Source organism: Thunnus albacares, chromosome 1 (assembly GCF_914725855.1).
Source record: "Thunnus albacares chromosome 1, fThuAlb1.1, whole genome shotgun sequence".
Classification (NCBI taxonomy): domain Eukaryota; kingdom Metazoa; phylum Chordata; class Actinopteri; order Scombriformes; family Scombridae; genus Thunnus; species Thunnus albacares.
The window spans coordinates 39,897,529-39,913,551 of record NC_058106.1 but is presented as its reverse complement, the minus strand read 5'-3'; the positions used below and the strand labels follow the sequence as shown (position 1 = coordinate 39,913,551).

Below are 16,023 nucleotides of genomic sequence, written 5' to 3'. Positions count from 1 at the left end.
TGTGTGTGCGTGTGTGTAAGTGTGTGTGTGTGTGCATGTGTGTGTGTAAGTGTGTGTGTGTGTGCGTGTGTGTGTGTGTCTGTGTGTGTGTGTGTGCGTGTGTGCGTGCGTGTGTGCGTGTGTGTGTGTGTGCGTGTGTGTGTGTGTGCGTGTGTGTGTGTCTGTGTGCGTGTGTGTGTGTGTGTGTGTGCGTGTGTGTGTGTGCGTGTGTGTGTGTCTGTGTGCGTGTGTGTGCGTGCGTGTGTGCGTGTGTGCGTGTGTGCGTGTGTAAGTGTGTGTGTGTGTGATAGATAGATGTTACTTTATCTATCATGAACTGAGAGAGAACAGAAAACAAAGTGAAACAACAGTCTGTATCTCATGAAGTTATATATTATTAAGTATAGCATTACATTTACATCCAAACATCCAATAATAGTTAAAAAAGAGATTCCCGTGGCCATATGTTTAATATTAATAATATCTCATTATATTTGATATTAAAACACTTTATAACAAAGTGTTTTTAGATGCAAGAACTGAAGTTTCTTCTTCTTTCCTGTCGTTGCAGTTTGTGTTCCGTCCAGCAGGTGGCGAAGTTCCTCCACCGTCTGAGTCTGGACGGTTTACAGCTGGATTGCATAAGAAGAGAAGCTGAGTGATGAAACACGCTGAAACACACACACACACACACACACACACACACACACACACACACACACACACGCTTTGGCCACACTGATAATATGGATCTCCATGGAGGGTTGAACTGGGGGAAACTGGACTCGGTTGTTTCTTCAGTTCTAACAGACTGAAGGAGCTGCAGAACTCGTATCGACAGTTTCCTTCCAGTCGACCGTCCTCAGATCACTGACAATCTGCTGACATGGATAATACCGATCAGTATTGATTATTTCCTCTTGAGCTGTCGATCAGTCCTCTGCTGGTCCTTCAGCGCTGAACGATGGCGTGATGCAGATTCCTTCAAGGTTCAAGGTTCAAGGTTCAAGGTTCAAGGCGGGATGTGTTGTCATTTGTCTCTGTATACAAACACAACAAGAACAGATACAATAAAAACAGTAAAAAACAATCAGACTACAAGTAAAAAGGACAATAAAGTGCAGAGAGTAGAAACAGTGTTGAATGTGCATAAAATAATAATAAAACTTTTTTCCCTGACCTCTGACCTCTGAGGTGTTTGTTTGTTGTTTTGGCTGAACGAGCCACTCGATGATTCATGACACTTCAGTGATGCTGCTAAGAGCCACAGTTGCCATGGTTACTGGCTCCGACTCCCCTCTCGTGAACGTTTGCAGCTGTTTCGGTTGGCGGGCTCTCTCTCTCTCTCTCTCTCTCTCTCTCTGTCTCTCTCTCTCTCTCTCTCTGTGAGCTCCACACCCGGCTGGCCTGTAAAACACCAGTTCAACCACAGCTCTCTGTACTGGTGAGCACACACTTCCACAGGAGACACTCTGAGTCTTCTCCCTGCTGAGAGGTTTGGGGATTTATGACTCAGCCTTTCTGACACGCTCACATCTCTTCTCTTAACGTATCATGTATGTTGTGTTTCTCAGGTCTCACGTCTACCTGCTGGAGAAGGTAAGAGAGGAGGAAGAGGAGGGAGAGAGGATGAAGAGGAGGAAGAGGAGGGAGAGACGGAGGAAGAAAAGGAAATGATGGGATAAGGAAGCATTATGAATGAACTCGTTCAGTATTCAAACTGAGAATGTTATTTTCTCACTTCCTGTTTGTTGTGACCTGCAGTAAAAACTGTTGCAGGTTGTAGATTTTCCCTCCACGTGTCACCTGTCGAGGTAACGCCGCTCACTTCCTGTCTGTGAGGCTGTTTCCTGCTCTGGTGACTCTGCAGTCTCTGCGACCTTCGTCCCACATCGTCCCACATGTCTTATCGCTCTTAAAACTCTTATCAGTGTTATCAGCGTTATCAGTGACGGCGGTGTTTGGTCCGGGCAGGTGTCCAGGTGTGTCACCGGGGGAGGGGGGGGGGGCGGGGCTACTTGAGTCCTGGACAGAAACATTTTTAATCAAATGAAACTTCATCCTGTTCACAGCGTCCATGTTTGTTTGTTGGTTGTCCTCTGAGCCTGACCTGCTGACATCATCAGCGAGGCTTCTGGCAGCGGATCATCAGATGTTGGACACTGACACGTTCTCAAATGCACCATGAAGAAGAGTTTCTAAACTGCTCCTGCTTGCAAAAGAACTATCGAATGATGAATGAATGATGATGAAACTTGGACAGAAAAGAAACTACGTCTACACTTTTATCCGCCTGCTTTTTTTTAAAAAAATGTTAAAGAACCAGTTCCCAGTGTTCCCAGTGTGTTAAACCAGCAGTCATTTAAAAGTCTGTGTGAAGCTCATATGAATTAGTCACATCAAGTTTTTAGCATCAAATTCCCTCTTTGTGTTTCCTCGGACAGTGTTTCCCTGTTGAGCTGCAGGTGGAAGTATAGTAACAAAAAGAGGGACTTTGGCACTAAAAAGACTGTAACGTTGAAAGATATCTACTTGATTTGAAGCTTCATATTAGCTTCAGATAAACTTCATTAAGGTCGTTATGAAGGGATCTTCTAAAGGTCAGTATGAACAGGAGGAATGATTACAGCAAGAAGAAAACAGCTTTAATGTTCATTTCAGCTCCCGACTGTTGGTTTAAGACAGAATTGAAAAATTGTGACCCGTCCTTTTAAACGATTTATGTCCACACTGCTCCTCCTTCCAGTCGGCGAACAGCGAAGCTGCATCACAGCCAACATCTGGAGGACAGACAGCCGGCTGACAAATCTCACTATCTTACGGCCCGTCAGCCAGTCGGGGAGTTCGCAAACAGTCACAAACACAAATATGTTGAGTTTACTATCACAGAAAACTGGAAAACGAGCAAATATTCACACACGTGAGACGCTGCTGCCAGAGAAGATTTGGTGTTTTTGCTTAAAAAAATGACTTAAAATGATGAATCAGGTATCAAAATTGTAGCCAATTAATTTTCTTTGCTGTTCTAATATATATATATATAGTGCGGAATGACACAGTGGCTTAATTACAGACCATAAACTCTACTTGTTAATCAGCTCACTCTCAAACTGCTGATAACATCTTTATTTTATCACGGTGACGGTAACGAGGTCAATGACAGCAGCTCCGTGTGTGTTCCACTATATCAACATTTCAAATGAGTGATCGCAGATAAGACCGGAGGCGACAGAAAGTCCTGCTAATGACATCATTTGCAAAAAGCTCCGTTTCCCCCCCCACTCAAACACACTGGAACACAGAGCCCCGGTGTGTTTTATGATTTACACACTGTGGACGATGAAACTGAGATACAGATTTATGTGGTGAGGACGAACTCTAAAACTCAAGAGTTGGCTGTGACGGTTTCAGTCTGCAGCGCCAAACCACCTGCTGCCTGGACATCGCAGAGAAAAAAGCATATTTACGAGTTTACGTGAGAAATATTTCATCCACATGTTGTATTTATGAGATGTTATAATTAATATCTTACTGTGAAATGTGAGGTGTTAAAAAAAAAACATCGTGTGAACTCACTTTTTCACACGATAAATGTGACGAGGAGGGGAGACCGGGGACGCTTGTTACACTTTTCCCAATAAAATAAATCAAAAACCATTTACACTGGAATAGTTATAAACTTAATGTGTCAACTAGGGGTACAATGTATTTAAGTGGTTTTATGAAATATGTAAAGGTTGCAAAATTGATTTAAGTACAGTCACAGTGTACTGGGACGGTTGTAACACATGCCACTGGTGATACTGGGACAGTTGTAACATACAAAATAAACATAATTAATCAATCAAATACTCATGAAAAAGATTATTTGTCGTTTATATTATTGTGACTATTCTTTTTTTTAAAATAATGAATACCTTTTTTCACACTACATGACAAAGAGAGTGGAAACCATCAAATTATAATGCAAGAAAATGATTTAATGGGTGGAAGACACGTCAAAAAGGTTTAAACATGAAATCAAAATGGATTCGTTTGAGGACAACAGTCAGTACAACAGTGATTACTGTCCTGATTTATCCTGTTTTATTTCATCTGAAGCCAAAGGAAGTGTCTTCTTCTTCTTCTTTCTGATATTTAGCTGCTGTTAGCAAACATGTTTCCGCTGACTATTAGCAACTAGTCATTATTAACTTAGCATGTAATTTTATGACATTTTACATTTAATTTGCCATCCATCCAGTTTACGTCGGCCTTATTCACTAACTTAGACCATTTGTGTATAGTTTAAATAGTTTATTTGATCAGCAAGATGATTCGGGAAGGAATAAGATGAGCGGCGATGGATGTTAGGGTCGAGGGGAGGCGACAGACGCCATCATGAAGGAGTCGGATTGGATGGATAGTGACCGGCTGGACTTGAGTTGAGGCTGGAGGAACCCGGGACGGAGACTCAGGGTGGGGGCACGTCTCGATGAGCAATTTTTGCTTCATCGTCCCCCCGGTGGTTCCTATGATGAAAGAGTAGAATTACTGGGATGGAAGAATAGGCCCTGGCGTGCATGTCTTTATGGTGGGAGGAAACTGGAGTGCCTGGTGGAAACCCACGTGAACACGCAGAGAACATGCAGACTCACCACAGAAAGGCCCCGGGACGGCGGTGGGAGGGGTTCGAGAGGCGAGGAGTGCTTATGTATGCGTGCAGGTATGTGGGCGGGAGGCACGGCTGATTTGGGTTAACGAGGTGCAGGCGTGGTGAATTGGTGAGAAGGAACGGGGGGGCGTGGTCTTGTTCCTGAACTTAGTTATTATAATAACTATAATAACTTGGTGCAGTTGTAACAAGACGTTACAACCGTCCCAGTATCACCAGCTCTGCTTTCACCTCATGTGAACTAGCTTAACTGCTAGTTTGACACATGTCAGTCATTTCTATTTGTACCTTAGAAAACAGTGATTCTAATAATACTTGTCTGGATTCCTAAACATCCAAAAAATACATCTAATAAAAAAAAGTTAAATTTTTACCTCAAAAAAAAAAAACACTTTTGCTGGTAACTTTCTCTGGAAGTTTCAAACGTGGCTCCTTCTGAGCATGTGCAAAAGGAGTTTAATCACTGTAGCTTGTTTCTGATTGGAGGAATTCAAGGTGTTACAACCGTCCCTGGTCTCCCCTACATGTATGTAAATGACATGATCACATTACAGATTTCCTCATCTGGCAGCTTTAGTTCCTGTCACATGATAAATTGTGATAAAGTCACATGTTTGTTTGTTTTTTTAAGGGGAAGAAAAGAATCGATTTATAAAACGATCAGCAGCAATTAAAGTAAAAATGATTTGAATACAAAAGGTTTTACAAGCTTTAATCACTGAACACTGATGCAGTTGAGAAACATGATTCATTCATCTGCAGACGTTTTAGTTTCAGCTTCGCAGCAGAATCAGGACCCGCAGCATCACTGCTGCTGGTGATTGTCTTGTCTTCGTCACCATGGCAACGTCAGCCTGACTGATGCAATGCTAATGTTAAGAAAAGTGATAAAAATATGAGTGAAATCAGCTGTGCTCATGTCTTTAGATGAAAACCTGCCGTTTGTGACCTGCAGGGGGCGACGTTTGTTCATCCTGCAGCTGCACAGATGTTCATGTTTCAACATTTCTGCATCAAAAAAACATAAAAATATCATTTTGTTTTCTGACAGATTTTAGTGTTGATTCATTCAGTTTTTGTTTGGATTTTGAAAGTCAGCTTTTATTTCTCATCACCTCTTTATTTGTGGAAGCTTCACATTATATTGAAGCAATAATTTCCTCTCAGAAGTCAAAACAAGATGAAGAGAATTATATTTATTTTATATCCTGTGTTGAGTTTGAGTTGAGTATATGAAGATAAAAGTGTCTTTGTGTATATATCAAACCTTTAAATCTTTTATAAAACTTTTATTTTTTATGTGCAAACAAATAATAAACAAGAATAAATAAATCTCTTGTTTTGATGGTGAGAACAACTTCAGAGGGACTAAAGATGAAGCTTATTACCTCCATGAATCTTTATTCATATGAAAGCTTCATTAAAGCCAAAAACAAGTTCGATGACGACGTTGATCTGAAGTTAATTTTAACTTCAGCCGTCAGAGTTAATCGATGGCTGATCTGAGGCGGAGGGATACGTTCTTGCAGCCACTAAGTTTGTTTTTAAACACAAATGTTTTGAGTTGTTTTGTCGACGCCTCGGAGTCGACCTCCAGCTGTTCTCGTCGTCCTCCAGACCTCCTCGACTCGCTCCTGTCTCTGTATCTAATAAGATAGGAAGGAATAGTTCAGTCTGAGTTTATCTGCTTCGCCCTGAAAGAAACAAGCGACAAACACAAATGTGTTCCAGAGATTTCCTCTCTGAGAGATCCTGAGAGGAGAATGTGGCTAATCGCTGTTAATATGGAGATAAATACAACGTCTGCAGCTCAGTGGAAGAGAAGCTTCAAGAAAAGAGTCTGAAGGAAACACGAGGAGGTCAATAAATGATTAACGTGAGGAACGTATCCCTCCGCCTCAGCTCAGAGAGGAACTACATTCTGCAGGAACAAAGAGAGTGAAGTTGGTTCTAAACAGGCTGCAACTTTAGAAGATATCCACTAGATTTATGACTGTGGATCTTTTACAGTGTTCAGGCTCAGCGAGGAGAGAAGAACAGCTGAAACTGACTGTTATTACAAGTATTGATTAAGCGTTGATTATTTTCTTGCTTAGAAAATGTTGAAAAATGTGGATCAGCGTCTCAAGATATTCAGTTTACTGTCACAGAAACTAAAGAAACCAGTTTAAGAAGCTGAATCAGAGAATTTTCTTTTCTTTTCTTAAAAAAAAAACCGACTCAAAATGATGAATCAATTATAAAAATAGTTGCCAATTAATTGAATAGTTGGCAACTAATCAACTAATCAACTAGTCGTTGCAGCTCTGGCAGCGATCGAGATCCATTTCCACATAAATAAACCCTTAAAAAAACATCTGTCTGAACCTTCACACAGAGATACTGAAGAAACAAACCAAATAACAACTTCCCCTTATACGTTCATGAACTGCTTCTCCTCATATGAACATGATCTCTGGTAGACGGGACGGCGCTCTGCTGAGTGGAGATAAATGATGATGATGATGATGATGATGATGGCACTTTGTAGAGACATCTGATGTCTGTTTTAGTGAAGGATCAGTTTATAAAGAGCTTTTATGTGTTTTGTGATGTTTTCGTGTTGTAATGTGTGTTTTTACTGCTGAGTTTTTATGTATTTTTAAAAGCCCGTCTAGGGGGATGCGCACCGCAACAACCTCAGGCTGTAGCTGCTGCGGTGCGTTGCATAAGTTGATGCTATATTCTCGTCCCTGTACAAATAAAGATGAAATAAATAAAGGATCAGAGGTCACAGCAGCGGGACGAGAGGAAGCAGAGTGATGGATGACAGAAGTGAGCAAGGACACGCTGACTCTCCTGCAGAGATGAAGAGCGTTCTCTCATCACCATCTCTGTGCTTCTTCCTCGTTTCCAACCCGGCTTCATTAACCTCCAGCATCCATCGTGCTGAGCCAGCACTTTCAGCATGACACATCAACTCGCCAGCCGTTTCACAACCGCTGTATCGCTCCGGTTTCTAGAGGGAAGATAAAAATATACACAGAGCGATCAGATAAAGCGAGAGCAGCGAGCCCAGCGTCCTCTCAGGCTGGGGGCGGGGGGGGGGGGGGGGGGGGGGCGTTATGCAAGCTCTGCGGGGCTGCGTGGGGAGGACAGGACGGGTGATGGACGGCCTGCAAACTCTGGACAACCCCCCCCCCCCCCCCCCTTCACCCACAGAGGCCCTGAGTGCTGAGGGGGGGGACAGTACGGGTCCGGAAGTAAACATCTGTCTTCCAGAGGTGGAGAGTAACTACGTACATTTACTCAAGTACTGCACTCAAGTACAGTTTTGAGGTACTTGTACTTTGAGTATTTCCATGTGATGCTACTTCATTCTTCCACTCCACCACATGTCAGAGGGAAATATTGAACTTCTTACTCTGCTACATGTATCTGACAGTTTCAGGGCTTGTGTCCATACAACGTTTTCTCTGGCAGAAAAGTGCCGGCAGGGTGCTGGGAGCCTTCATCCCAGCGCTCCCAGTGCTTTCTTGATGAAGCGCTGCACATGGGTTTTGTTTCTATGACAACAATATCTTGACAACATATAACCACTGGTGTAGGACAGACTAGCATCACCCCTTTTGCTTTTTATCATCTATTTGTTCTTTTCAGATATAGATTTGACACAATGGATAATATAACAAGCTTTTAAAATACAACACATTGTTAAAGATGAAACCAGTGGTTTCCAACCTTTTTGTCTTTTGACGTCTTACAAAAAGCAGTGTGTAGTCGGGGTCACATTTCACATGTCTATGAGTTGTTAACAGCTCCACCAAATAGTGATTTTTCCCTCTAAACGTCTCGTTTCGGGCTCAGCGACTGTCGTTGTCCACATTTCTAACCGTCTTTTATTTCCATCTGATGGTGACTCAGCTGAAGTCAGACAGGTTTCAATAAAAAAACGCCCCATGTCGGTAACTGGTAGTTCCTGTCGCTGCCTCACATCTGGCCCGAAACATGTTTTGAGTCTTTGTCTAACTGTTTATTTTACATCATCCCAACTCCGAGGGCAATTTTATATTTTTTATGGGCATTTAGCCTCGAGCCACACAATAATAATTAACGTGTCTTCACATGTTTTATGTTTTTTATCTGTTTATCTCCTGTTTATATCAGGTTTTACTCATGTTGTGAGGACCTATAATGCTTTTCCTGATGGGGGTGTGCTGGTCATCTGCAGCTCTTCATCAAACATCATCGCTATGACTGTTTCTGCTCGTACTCTTCTTCTTCTTACTGATCTACTCAACAAACAGCTCAGAACGTCCACATGTTGTTGTGTCGACTGGTTTTTAGTGCCGCTAATGAAGCTCCACTGATTCAGTGATGAACATGTTTCATTCAATTCAATTATGAATTTAACACGACTCTGATAGGCTGCCTGTCTGCAGGCTTCCTGAAGCTGGCCAATCAGAACAGAGTGGACTCATCAGGAGGGCGGGGCCTTAAAGAGACAGGAGTTAAAACGGCCTGTTAGAGACAGAGGCTGAACTGAGGGGCTGCATAAAGGACCAGTAGAAGATCAATAAGCTGTGAATCAGTGGAGTCACAGAGCTCCCTTTAACTTTAGAGTGAAGACTTGATTAAAGGTCAGTCTCCAGGAAATGAACGTGGTGCTTTCTGAAGTGATGGAAACACGACTGTGTGTGTGTGTGTGTGTGTGTGTGTGTGTGTGTGTATTTGTGTGTGTGTGTGTGTATTGGTGTGTGTGTGTGTGTGTGTGTGTATTTGTGTGTGTGTGTGTGTATTTGTGTGTGTGTGTGTGTGTGTGTAATTGTAGGAATTTCCAGTCTCTATTTGATTGACAGCTGCTTTTGAATGGTGGCGTACATGCTGCTGTTGAACCGTAGAGAGGCTTGTTTCCACGGTGACGTTGTGGAGCATTCACACCTCCGTACCTGTAATCAGATCTGGTCCGACCTGAGCGCAGATACACAGAGATAAATGTGTTCATGCTCAGTCATGATGAGTGTGAACCTGCAGCTGGTCGGAGGCCAGGAATGCTCTGGCTGCAGGATTAAAACAACAGTGAGTGACAGACGGCTTTTATGGCTCTGTGCTGGCTGTAAATTGCTCCGTCAACAGGACCATTATTGATAAAGCACAAACCAGTACAGACTAGAAAAGTCTCACACAGGTGAGTCTGCGTCATCCTGCAGGTGCGCTGGGTTGTTTTGAAAGGTGTGATGATAGATATTTTAACTCTAATAACTCATTAGCAAATTCATTTTAGAAAATTAGTGTAATTATAGTAAACAGACTGGAGGTTAGTGAAACGTCTGCTGGATGAACAGCTGATTGTTGCTCAGTAGGTCACAACGTACCCGTCATATTAGAATAGATTACTGTTCAGAAGTTTGCAGATTATCACCATGTTCATAAACTTCACATCTTGCTCCCTGCAGGACGTCTGTCTGGGTTTATAAGCTGAAGTCTAAAACCACATGAACGATGTCTGTAAACCAAAGCTGTCTGACACCAGCTGTGTTTCTATCCACCATCTTTAAGGCGCTTTTTCAATTTGCGTCTAGTGAACATGAGTGGAAATGTGGAAAAAAAGCTGAAATATCGCAAAAAAAAAAAAGGTTTTTCTGCTTGGATGAGGTGTAAAAGTTGATGTTTGGAGCAAAATGAGACAGATTTAGTGAATAAATGATGTCATACAGGAAACATGTGACTTAATGTCCCTGAAGCCGGAGAGAGCAAACATGGCGGCAGACGTTCAGTACGTGTCTGTATAACTGACAGGAAGCTGTGATGTCAGCTGTTTGTCCATCAGCAGGATGTGATGTCACGTTTCCATGGCTTCACCTCTGACTGTCGCTTCTTCTTCTGTTTCTGCTTTACTGCAGTCGACGGCAGAATCAGCACCAACTGTTAATATTCATTAAAACAGACATTAATTCACACATTTCTTTTATCAACTTTCTGAAATTTCAGTCAAAATTTGCATTGACTTGACAACATTTGAATGGAAACTGGACTAGTGAGTCAATATGTGCTTCACCAGGACCCTGAAACTGAAGCAGTGAATAATAATTTTATTATTTAAACTACATATTTAAACAACAAGGAAACTTGTAACTGGTTATGATGCCTCTGGACGACCTACATGGCAAATGAGACCATCAGAGAGAAGATTGGCTGTTTCTAGATAGTTATTCTAAATGGCTGCTGCCGGGTCGGATTCCCGCCAAATCACACGAAATGATAAACGACACACAGAGCCTGTGTTTACATTACATGTAGCGCTGTAGCATGAGGGAGGATACAGATGTTACCGGGACGAGGGGAGGACATTTCTCTTTATTTGTTAATGTTAAAAGTAAAGTTAGACTTGTCTGCGGCTTCCTGACTCGTTTTAAAAAAGACCAGAGAGAAAAAGAGAGAGAGCAGCAGTGGTCGAGCAAGCTACAGAGTGAATGAAGAGAGGGAGCGGCGGTGCAGCGAGAACGGACGAGTGAATCAGAGAAACAAAACGATGTTTTCTGATTGTTTCACAGCGGCTTCACCATCATCATGTTACAGTCGTTAATCGTCATGTTACAGTCGTTAATCACCATGTTACAGTCGTTAATCACCATGTTACAGTCGTTAATCACCATGTTACAGTCGTTAATCGTCATGTTACAGTCGTTAATCACCATGTTACAGTCGTTAATCGTCATGTTACAGTCGTTAATCACCATGTTACAGTCGTTAATCACCATGTTACAGTCGTTAATCGTCATGTTACAGTCGTTAATCACCATGTTACAGTCGTTAATCGTCATGTTACAGTCATTAATCACCATGTTACAGTCGTTAATCACCATGTTACAGTCGTTAATCGTCATGTTACAGTCGTTAATCACCATGTTACAGTCGTTAATCGTCATGTTAGTCGTTAATCACCATGTTACAGTCGTTAATCGTCATGTTACAGTCGTTAATCACCATGTTACAGTCGTTAATCACCATGTTACAGTCGTTAATCGTCATGTTACAGTCGTTAATCATTATGTTACAGTCGTTAATCACCATGTTACAGTCGTTAATCACCATGTTACAGTCGTTAATCGTCATGTTACAGTCGTTAATCATTATGTTACAGTCGTTAATCACCATGTTACAGTCGTTAATCGTCATGTTACAGTCGTTAATCGTCATGTTACAGTCGTTAATCGTCATGTTACAGTCGTTAATCACCATGTTACAGTCGTTAATCGTCAGGTTACAGTTGTTAATCGTCATGTTACAGTCGTTAATCGTCATGTTACAGTTGTTAATCGTCATGTTACAGTCGTTAATCGTCATGTTACAGTCGTTAATCACCAGACACATTTCTGTCATTTTAATGTTTGTTATTTTTAGTCAGGAAGACTTCCTGACCGCCGACCGTTCGCCTCTGAGGTGGATTTGATTGGCTGGTAGTTTCATAGTGCAGCGAGCTCTGAGTCGGTGTGGATGGTGACATTTATTTTTGGTTTAAGTTATAGTAAATGATGTTGCGTTGTTGTGTCCACTGACCAGAGGAACAAACGGGCTGAACTGGTTCCTGCTTTAGAACCACTAAAAACACTGGAACAGCTTCTTCAGCTGAACTTGTCATGTTCAGTTCTGATCTTTATTCCACTAGAGGACATTATTGTTGCAGCAAGGCAGCATAAAAACACAATAACAACACAATAAGACAACTGAAGACATTAAAATGTTGACTATTTATTCGTTCAGAATCAAATAAAAGCATCATGATACATCAGCTGTCAACAACACTATCTGCTCTCTAGTTCAATCTACACAACATAAAGATATTTTAAAGTATAAAACATTTATAATTGTTTGTCATTAAACCGTGTAAATCATCCTAATAAACATGAAGTTATATGATGTCATGTGACACGGCGGTTTCCTGCAGCGGAGACACTTGACGCTCAGATCCAGAACGAAGGTGAAACAGTTGACCTGAGCGTTGAGTCATACACATCAGAATATTGATGATGTTGACATGCGTCTGGATGTTTTTGGTTCTTGGAAGCTGTCTTAACATTGATCTGGAGCTGTTGTCATAGCAACAAGTCCTGAAGTCCAAACCTGCTGTAGTGCAGCTTGTTGACAGTCAGCTGATCAGGACGGAGACGTTTCAGTCTGAAGCACAAACATGAACTCATGTTCAGATGCAAACGTCTCACTTTGTTTATATAATTATGATTTTAGATGCAAGTTAATGATAAATTATCACAATTTAATTTTTATAAGGAAGAGTTACCTTTAATCTTACATGATAAAATATACAAAAAGCAAAAAGACATAAAATCACCTAAAAGACTCAGACTGTTAAAGGACAGTCGGAGCCTTTAATCTGATGTCTGAACACTAAAACATAAACGATTAACCACAGAACTCACTTTGCTGAATGTTGTTTATGCGAGTTAACATTTTTGAAAAGGTCTCGTTGTGTGTGATGAAAGTGTGGAAACAGTAGAAACACTGTGGAGCAAAATGTAGAAGAAAATATCAGCAGGAAGACGAGACCAGACGGTCCAGCTGCTGGACCTGCAGACTGAGCTGCTCGCAGACTTCAGTCGTTCGTATCACGACGTGTTCATCAAGTCTGAGACGGGACTGAAGACCACAGACATGAAGTGAAATCCGGGACCCTGTGCAGCTCTGCAGCTCTGCTGCACATGTGATTCTAACAGACACCTGACAGTGTTTTCATGCTACAACAGAACGTTACATCCACATAAGTCAAATCAGGCGTGTCAGATAACCGCGTCTTGATTCATCGTGTCCTTTGGAAGAGCTGATTAAAATAACAGACCTGCGGCCTCAGCTGTTGTTTTGAAGCTCTTCATGGCCAACAGAGTCAGATCCATTCTCACCCAACTGAAGCGTGGCACGAAGCCTCACAGAGGTGTTGATGTGGAGGCTGGACCACGTCTGGAAAACCCGAGCTCCGTTTGCTCCTCGGCGTGCTGCCAGTTAACCTGCGGAGGAGGACGTTCAGCCCTGCTTTTAACAAGAACAAGTGTCAGAGATCAGCGAGGGGGGTGCGGGGGGGAGGGGAGGGGGGGGGGGCGATATGTCAGCGAGGCATCCAGTTGATTTATTTGTGTTATTCAGTTACATCATGAGAAAATGCCACAGGCCGGCGCAGAGCTGATGACGAGCAGCAGCATGCCTCCTGCCGCCATGTGATGTTCTTCTTTTGTTTTTATTTTTTCGCACCTCTGTCCTGACTTCACCCCCCCCCCCCCACCCATCTCCCCCACCCATCTCCCCCACCCCGGCGGCTCTGTGAGCTCTTGGCAGGGTCGGGTGTGTTTGTTTTAACCTGTTCGGAGCAGAGGAGGGGTGGGGCTTGGATCAGGAGAGTGCAGTAAGATCTCGAAGGTTTGAACGTTTTACCTCTAACGTTCCTCCCGTCATGTCGGGTTTCAGGTTCCTGTTGATAAACTGAACAAATCTGCTGAGTGAAACCTGGAACTCAAATCTGGAAACATGTCCTGATGGAAAAAGCGCTACTGCAGTTTATTACTCCAGAAACCTGAGTAGAGCTGCTCATTGGTTCGAGCTCCTGCTCTGTTTTCCACCTGTTGTGGCTCCAGCTGTTCATGAAAATAAACCAGGAAACAGAGTTAGATTGATGTATGTTCACATGATGACATTATTTACTCATTAACAGTAATAATGTTGTGTAACTGTACTGACAAACTGACACAACAAGTCTCCTCCAGATCTGCGGTTTGATCATGTGACTCCAGAGCAACAGGAGCATTTTCTAATCTAGACTGTAAATCATGGAGGTATAAAGACAACTGGATACAGCGTTGGAGGCGGGGCCCCCGTTCAAGTTGTTCAGTGGCGCACGAAGCCAAAAACGCCACTTCCTACTGTAAAAAATGACCTGGATAAATACATACTGCACATGCTTTATGGGCCAAAGTGCCCATCATGGAGCATGCTCACTAGAGACTTCCACCGGCAGAGACGGCTAACTTCTTGTTTAGCCCTCCAGCTAACTTGAATGGGGATCAACTGTGTGACTCTTCTAGACTTTCAAAATGTGATCAAACCGAATGGATCAAATTCTGATGGTGAAACTTGTGTGTGACACTGCTGATTCACAGACGTCTCACAATGTAAATCTATGGGACAAATAGCATTAATATATAGCATCATGTGATGTTGTAATGACACAGTTTGACCACTAAGTCAAACTGTTCCTGGAGGCTAACCAAGCTAGCAGCTAGCGCTAGGGTCAGCTCCACGCTCTGATCCACATGTGGTCACTTCTCATCACTTCTGGCTCCAAAAATCCAAGATGGCGACGGTCAAAACGCCAAACGCGAGTCCACAAATCAATGGGTGACGTTACCGTGGTTACGTCCATTATTTTATACAGTCTGTGGCTGCATCTGTAACTCAGAATGACTGCAGGTTGTTTTATAAGAGGACAGACTCTGATAGACTAGATACTGTTATACTGCAGTTTATTCAGTACTGTTACTCTGCAGCGTGCAGTACTGGTGGTACTGTTGTACTACAGTGTGCAGTACTGTTAATACAGTTGTACTGCAGAATGTAGTACGAGTATGGCTGTACTGCAGTATGCAGTACTATGAGTACAGCTGTAATGCAGTATGCAGTACTATTAGTAAAGTTATACTACAGTGTGCAGTACTATTAGTACAGCTCTACTGCAGTATGCAGTACTATTAGTACAGCTCTACTGCAGTATGCAGTACTATGAGTACAGCTCTACTGCAATATGCAGTACTATGAGTACAGCTGTAATGCAGTATGCAGTACTATGAGTACAGCTCTACTGCAGTGTGCAGTACTATGAGTACAGCTGTAATGCAATATGCAGTACTATTAGTACAGCTCTACTGCAATATGCAGTACTATTAGTACAGCTCTACTGCAATATGCAGTACTATGAGTACAGCTGTAATGCAGTGTGCAGGACTATGAGTACAGTTATACTACAGTATGCAGTACTGTTAGTACAGTTGTACTGCAGAATGCAGTACTATGAGTACAGCTCTACTGCAGTATGCAGTACTATGAGTACAGCTGTAATGCAATATGCAGTACTATGAGTACAGCTGTAATGCAGTATGCAGTACTATTAGTACAGCTCTACTGCAGTGTGCAGTACTATGAGTATAGCTGTACTGCAGTACTGCAGTAGTGGTGGTCTGTGCAGCAGCAGCCGTGCTGTTGCTGCGTTGCTGCACGTACTGAACAACACAGCAGGGAGTTGAACCCTCGACCCTGGCAGCGCGTGTTAATCTGAGTGTTCGTGGGTCATCACTCAGAGGGGGTCGCTCGCTGCTCGGCCACCTTCCCCCCAGATCCTCAGCCAATCAGAG

The 16,023-nt window shown here is 42.6% G+C and overlaps 2 protein-coding genes and 2 long non-coding RNA genes across 4 annotated transcripts in view; 1 reads left to right on the top strand and 3 right to left on the bottom strand.

The window, feature by feature from the left end:
* The window catches only part of LOC122986896 (NLR family CARD domain-containing protein 3-like), a 1,497,050-nt gene that overhangs the window by 253,903 nt on the left and 1,227,124 nt on the right, over positions 1-16,023 (top strand). The window lies entirely within an intron of this gene.
* Positions 1-16,023, bottom strand: part of LOC122986857 (NLR family CARD domain-containing protein 3-like) — a 934,102-nt gene that overhangs the window by 621,990 nt on the left and 296,089 nt on the right. The window lies entirely within an intron of this gene.
* Positions 353-1,944, bottom strand: LOC122987816. Its single transcript, XR_006404613.1, has 3 exons — positions 1,721-1,944; positions 1,160-1,569; positions 353-1,019 (listed from the first exon to the last, which is right to left on the bottom strand). It is a non-coding gene; the product is annotated as an uncharacterized LOC122987816 (long non-coding RNA).
* Positions 12,352-14,258, bottom strand: LOC122987898. Its single transcript, XR_006404657.1, has 2 exons — positions 13,467-14,258; positions 12,352-12,790 (listed from the first exon to the last, which is right to left on the bottom strand). It is a non-coding gene; the product is annotated as an uncharacterized LOC122987898 (long non-coding RNA).